The sequence below is a fragment of the Condylura cristata genome, unplaced genomic scaffold, assembly GCF_000260355.1.
Source record: "Condylura cristata isolate star-nosed mole 26May11 unplaced genomic scaffold, ConCri1.0 scaffold00017, whole genome shotgun sequence".
NCBI classification, from domain to species: domain Eukaryota; kingdom Metazoa; phylum Chordata; class Mammalia; order Eulipotyphla; family Talpidae; genus Condylura; species Condylura cristata.
Genome location: NW_004567118.1, coordinates 1599539 through 1606784, shown reverse-complemented (window position 1 = coordinate 1606784; position 7246 = coordinate 1599539).

Below are 7246 nucleotides of genomic sequence, written 5' to 3'. Positions count from 1 at the left end.
ATAAATTTCTTAACAAAGCAAAGATGAGCCAGAGTGCAGCATCCGGGGCCTGATCACCCTGAGGGCCCAGCAGAGGGAAACGGGATGAGGGGAGCTGGGACCCCCAGCCTATCTCCTCCCTCCGGTCACCGGGCTCTGCTGCCCCCTGGGCTCTGGAGTGCTGAGCCCTAGGGGACATTTGTCCATTCCTGCTCAGGCCCTGTCTTCCCAGGCCAGACCACCTTGTGGGCCTGCAGGGTGACGCCTGGTCCTACCTGCCTTTCCTGTGCCGCCCCCTCCAGATGAACAGTTTGCCTCCTTCCTCCTCAGGCCTCTCTGTACACCCTCATGTGCTGTTCACCCCAAGACCCACATCTGACATCCTCATTCCAACTGCCCGGGACCCCTTCTCCCACCTCACATCCCACTGTGGCCTTCCCCTCCTGTCTCAGCCACTGTGACCTTGGACCTCACAGCTCAGCTGGGCCAGGCCCCAAGGCTACAGCTCCAGCTCCCAGCATGTAGATTTAGAGGGGCTCCCAGGGCCTCCCCAGCACTATCACTTTAACCTCTGGCCTGAGTTCAATCCCTGTGACTGACGTGACACAGCAGACCTGTCTGGGCCGCTGCTCCCTCAGTGTATTTCAGTAGATCTACCTGCTCTGCTCCCCATTCTCTCTGCTGACTCTATTCCCTCCCCAGCACCTCTGGCCTGCACCTCAGTTCTTGTATACATAACACCCGAGACCCCCAAGACAGGTGGGTCTCATGCCCCGGGCAGGCCCCTCAGTGGAGTGGAGGCTTTGCAGCTTCCATTCTCTGTAAGCCAGCGACCTTGCCTCGGCGGCGGCAGCAGGCACCCCACTTCCTGTTCCCTGTTCCCCTTCAACATCTACTCTCCGGCCCCCTCTCACAGTCCCTTTCCCCCCAGCCTCTGTCCTTGCGTTTGCCAGCCCCCATGGGCGGCTTCCTCCTCTCAGCTTCGCCACCTCTTCCCTCTGCCCCGAAATTTGTGGGACTCCATCCTGGAAAACACTTGCATTGATTTAGCAGCTTGAAGAAAGCGTCCCTGCGCTCTGGCAATTTCCTGCGGTCTACAGCCGCTGCCTCCGTGTCTGCACCTCCTTCCAGACCTCCGCGGCGCCCAGCCCGAAGCTCCGCTGGACCTGTCCACTCCAAGGACACCAGCTCACCTGCCAGTTCCCGAAACCAGGCTCTTTTTCTCCTTTTCCATCCTCAGCTCTTCATCCCCAGTAGCCCGCGCGGCCAGTTCCCTCCCCAGACTCTCCCCGCCATGCCCACGCCCCCTCGGGCTTCAGGTGTGCGCCCTGAGTCCGCACGCTGATCCTCACCGGCCTCCCGGCCTCGCTGCCTCCCTGGCCCCCACCGGGGACCTCCGTGCAAAGGGTGCTTCTCTGCAGACGTGACTCCATCCAAACACTAACCGTCACCTGTGCTGCAGGGTGGGAGGCACATCTGGCTGCACCCCAACTCACACTGGGACTTTGGGAAAGTCCCTTAATCCCACTGGGCCTGCTTTTCCTCTATGATATTAATAAAGTAGCATCACCACCAACACATATGTTCCTCTGCCCTGCCAGCACCCACACCCACCGTCTAGGAACTCATTGTCCAGCTCAGACTGGCCATCCTCTCCCTCCAGCCCCTCCAGCCCCTCCAGCCCTGCCCCCCATCTGCTCCCTGCAGAAACCTCCCCTCAGCCCTGCCTATTTCTTCCTCTGCCACCTCCTTCCTCAGGACCGGTCTGGTGGGCTTGACTGATGCACTTGGCTCTCACCACAAAATGCAGTCCAACCCCTGATCTGGAATGATCTTCGGCAACAAGTACACCCACTTCAAGCCACAGGATCTGCGTCCTCCATGGCCCCTGGAGCTTCGGGCCGCGCAGGCCTGAGTTCAAATCCAGGTCCTGCCACTTAACTCTGTCCTAAGGGGTGGGATGCGTGGCTTCTATGTGTGTGTGTGTGAGCGCATGTAAACAGTCCCACGACTTCGGTTACGGGATCTTGTCTAAGTTTCCACGACACGTCGCACGGCCTATAAGCGACCTCTTCAAGGCACCAGTCGGGTTATCTGGACTCGCCAGACAGCCGAGACGGGCCTTCCAGTCCCACGAAGGGTGCGCCCAGGCCAGAGCATGGTGTTCACCTCCTTTTGTTGCGACATGGAACACAATGGGAGGGACTCAGAGTAAATATGATTTGGTGCCATCAGATTGGTCATGAGCGTCCCCGCTGGACAGCCCAGTTTCCTTATTGAAACAAATTGTTCTAGCCAAACTCAGGGCTCAAATCAGTTCTGCCGTGATGGATCAGCCTTGCCTTTTACTTCTAGACCTGGACAGCCTCATCTTATCAGTCACCCTCCCTAGAGAGTGAAAATGAAAGCTTTCGCCAGGGACTAGACAAAACGCAACCTGAATTGGCTCAAGCTGTAGTCCCCCAGTGTCTGGGCTAAAAAAATCCCCACCCGGTCTGGCCCTGAGCCACAGTCCGTTTCACATCCACCTTCAGGCCAGTGTGGTCCCCGTTCGGCTACAACAGTACCTGGGAGCCTGGGCCCAGGACAAGAAACACTTTAACAGAGTGCTGGTCTCCCTAAAATACCCCACTCCCGCTGGTCTAAAAGCTGGGAGAGGCCAGATAGATCCTGCACTCTCTTCTTGCCTCCCCCCACGTCTCGTCTACACACCACGTTCACGAGTCCCCCTTTTCTGCCTCCAGTGGGACAGCCCCTGGACACATCAAGAGACTCAGCTCACAGCTGAGAAAGGCTGCCGTCGGGGTGAACAGAAACTCTGTTGAGGGAGCCCCTGGCTACCAAACTCTGGGCCCTCGCCTGTACATTTCAGCTGGCAAAAGATCCATCAGTTACAGATTCTCGCTGTATGTTTGCCACCGTCCACACGCATGGGACATTTTAAATGCAAGAGAAAAAGAGCTAGCATCTTCCATTTGCTAGAAGCAACCGGTCTGGTATCTGGCCAGAGTGGCAATCATTTACTGCCAGGGACATCATAAAGAAAATCCTTCAACTACTAGAAAAAGCCTGGAGTGTGACTAAAGTGGTGGTCATTCACTAACCAGCTGGCCAAGCTGGGAGCCAGCCTGGCAGGACAGGACCCTCCAAACCAGCAGCCCCTGGGCTGGGGCCTGTCTGTCCTCTCTCTCTGACGTGGTGGGGTGGCGTCCACACCCACAGGTCCACTACCAGCCTGGCGTTTGAAAACCAATTCAGGCTGGTGTTAGTACAGAAAAACCTCAGTCCAGGGTGTGGGGTTCACGCGGGGGCAGGACGAGCTTGGGTGATGGTCTGGTGCCAGGCAAAGCCCCCCTAGTCCCCACTGCTCACCCAATGCCAGGCAGCCCCCCATTTCCCATCCGTCCAGCTCAGCCAGCACTTGCCACTGACTTCCCAGGTCCTTGCACACCACCTGGGAAGTTTGGGTGCCACAGAGCTGCCCCCGGCCACTGTGTGGCACCCACGACCGAAGAGCAGCAGAGGCCGCACAGCCCACAGGTGCCGGTTAAATTGCTCGAGTTCGTGGCTCTCGCCTCGGTGGACTTGCAACTGCCACTCACCTACCAGAGGAGGCTGCCCCAGAGCGGCCGAGCGCCACCTCCCCCTGCTGCGGGTGCGACACCAGCCCCTCTCACCCAGCGCTGCCATCTCCTCGCCGGCCATTTGCTTCTCCACACCGCCCATCTCGGGCCCACGCTGGCCGGGCTCAGAGAGCACCTGCCGGCCACCGCGGCCTGGGGCTCCCGGGGCTCCGGCTCCGGCTTGCTCGTGGCCAGCTGCAGCCGGGCTCGCAGGAGACCGAAGGCGGCTTGCGACAGAACGGGCGTGATGGCCGCCGCCGGATGATGAACTTTTGTTCCTTCAGTTTGTGTCTTCAGGGGCCAGACCTGTGCACCACCCCACACTGCCCAGTGGCCCGGGCCCCCGCCGGGGATGCCGCGCACGGCGCCGCCCTTTAAACGCCCGCAGGTGGATGTGTTCTGAGCTGCACTGCTCCAGGTTCTCATGGAGAGCCACGTAAGCCAGCCCGCCAAACACGCCCCAGAAGTGCGCGGCCTGTGCCGACCCGCTAAGCCCAGCTCCAACCACACACAGCCCCGGAGCTGGTTGGTCGACGCGGGCGGCGGAAGCGCGAGGACCATCAGAGGGCTGTGCCTCAGTGTGGGCTGACCCTTCGGGCGTTTTCCCGTTTCCTCTTTGGCGTGACCGTTCTCTTTACATCAGCTGCCTGCCTGCCCTGACGCAGTCCGGGGGCGGCCTCCTGAGTTTGGGCTGCAGCCAGCACCCTAATGTTTCTGTGTCCGACACGCTTACACCCAGGGCCTCTGGTTCTTCTCCAGTGCTCCCAGTGGACCTTTGTGTTTGCTCTACTGGTATCTACAGGTGTGTAATTATGCCTGATGTGAGTCTCTGTGCCCTCACTACTCACCCCTGACTTCAAGCTTCTGTTAAGCGAACACATTACCCAGTGCTCACACGCTGGCCCTGGCCATCCCATCGGCTTGAAGACTGTTGTTTCTACGCCAACAAGTCAGGTGTTGTTCATGAGTCCTTGAGTTGATATTCCCTAGCACTTAGTAGGGACCTCAAAAGTGGGGGTGGGGAGTGGAGCAGGAGGTTTCCCAGGTCTGCTTAGGTTCGGCTACTTTCCCAGGGGAGGCTGCTGGGATTCTGCTGCTGGCTGGAGCAGGGAGTCCCTGCAGGGTGCAGCTGGCCCCCAGGAGTAGCTCTGGCGACCTTGACCCCCTCCCAGACAATAAAGAATGCTCATGCTGTGATGGACCGGCGACAAGCCTCCTCATATAACCTGTCTAAGACCTCACCACTCCTGTAATTGGGGCTCAGCCTTTCCGGACTGATCCCACTGAGCCCGCTGGTGTGACCAGCAAAACTCTCTCCCTCCCACTCTGAGTGCCTCTGATTTCTCTGGGAAGTTGCAGCAACAGTAGGAGGCTGAGGGCACTGAAGCAAGCGTCATGTGTCACGACAGGACAGGAGACGGGCAGGGCCAGGGCGGCAGGGCTAACCTAGGAGACAAGTGGGGTGGGGCTGGGGCTGCAGAGCGGGGTGTGGCCAGGGGCAGTTTGGCTGGACTTGCTCTGACCTGGGGCCCCAGAGATGGGGGGTGAGGGGAAGGGCAGGAAGCTCTTGGAGCTAAGGAGCCAGAAAACAGCCCCCACTGGAGCGGCACGGATGCCACCAGAAAGGAGTTGTTATAGGACAGAACCTGTTATATGACAGCAGACCTGTTATAGGGCAGGGGGAGAGCGGCACCCCTGAAGCCCAAAACCTGCCTGCTCTAAGTGGGTTCTGCCATAAACACTGCCATAGTCACCTCCCTGCAGGTCTCTCACCCACGTCTGCCTAACCAGTCCGGGGCCAGGAGACAAGCCCGGCTTCTTCCTCACATGCTTGCTGCTCCGTGTGGCTTCCTCAGGGCTCCTTCTTGTTCTCTATCCTGCTTCCTTCTCTTCTCTCCTTTTTCTCTGCTCAGCTCCACCCTCCTTCTGGGTGGGGCAGGGCACCTGGAACTTCCCCTTTTCCACCCTGTTACAGAGTCACGGGGGAGGGGGCAGGAGGGTTCCCCAGTGAATGCCCAGGAACCAGGAGCACAGAAGTGGGGGGAAGGTGTCTCTGCTTGGAGCCCTGGGCCATAGATGGGCTTGCTGTGCAGTCTTGGGCATAGTGGAAGAGGGGGTCCAGCCCAGGCCCCCCCACCTGTCCTTTAAGAAGGCGTACCTGCTCAGGCTCACTCATGTGGCCCCAGAACATGGCACTGGTGGGGCAGGAGGGACTCACCTTGGTGGGGGGCTGGGGAGAAAATAGACTAGAGGTATCTGACCCCGACACAGGTCCCCTGTAGAAGGTGGAGGTGGGGATAGGAGTGCCCACCTAGAGTGTAAGGTGGACCTCTCACTGACCCACTGCATGGCTTTCGGAAACCCCACTGAGCCTCAGTTTCCCCACCTGAAAAATGAGGAGCAGTCTCCCTTCTGGGTAATTGTGGGTTTCAGAGAATATCACATAGTAGGTCCTCATTCCCAGAAGCCAGTCCCCCCCTCCCCCCCCCACACTTTTACCCCTTTCCAGATGTTTTTACAGTGAAAGAACAATTGGCTCAATTGGCTCAGCCTTGCTGAGCATCTGGGTCTGGAGTGGCAGGTGGTTGGAGGGGGAGGGGAGTCACCCCGTTCCCAGCATTGATGTCAGCGCCTCCCGGGAAATCGCCTTCTCACCTCTCCTGGGCCTAAAATAGAGCTGGGGGGGCCTGTCACGAGCCCGAGGCAGCTCCCCCATCCCTAGCAGAGGCCCTGGGCCCCCAGGGAGGCAGAACACCCAGGACGGGGTTCCCTGCCTCCAGTCCTGTCCCTCAGTGGTCTGTGGGCTCCCAGCGCCTGGTGAGGATGTTCTGGTGGTGGGGATGTTAGGGTGGGGCCCTAGAACACCTCATCTTCCTTGGGTCTCTGCTCTTCGGCAGTCTGGCAGAGGTCAGATATCCCAGCCCTCAGTGTGGAAATCCATCTTGGCAGAAACCCAGGAGCTGTGCTGGGGGCCACGGCTGGGGAGGTGGGTTGGGAGGTTTGCAACCTAGGGAGAAACTGGGGCGACCAGAGTATCTTCCGCTTCTCAAAGATTTGGGCTGTGAAGCAAGGGGCAGAAACGCGGTAGCAACATAGAACTTGCCTTTATATGATACTGGGGGGGGGCAGCAGGGGTGCCCTGCCTGAGGCGCTCAGGTGACAGCCCTCCAGCAGGCATCTCCCTCTTTGGCGGGAGAGGGAGCCCGCAGGACCCTGCCAAGCGTGGGCGGACCTGGAGGTGACCTGTCCGCTGCAGGTGGGCGACCGATCCAGAGGCCAGAGATGACCAAGAGCCTCTGCCCCGCTGTCTTGTCCCTGACGTCCCTCGTCAGCTCCTACAGCCTAGTCGACCGGAGGGGGCTCAGGGCTCAGGGCTGGGGCCCAGGTACTGCGCCCCCGAGGGGCCGCCACGCCCCCGCAGCTGATCGCGCGGGCCTCGGTCAGAGCCCAGGGGACACTCCGTCCCCTGCCGGCCTCCCCCCACAAACCGGAGCTCCCCAAACCAGGATGGACCGAGAGGGGACCGCGAGATGGGCACGGGGTGCACCCAGCGCTGCACCTGCTGAGGGCCGAGGCGGTGCCGGAAGGCCGGCCCCCGGGCGGCGCCTCTTTTGTCCTCCCGTCGCGGCGGCCCCGGCCCCGCC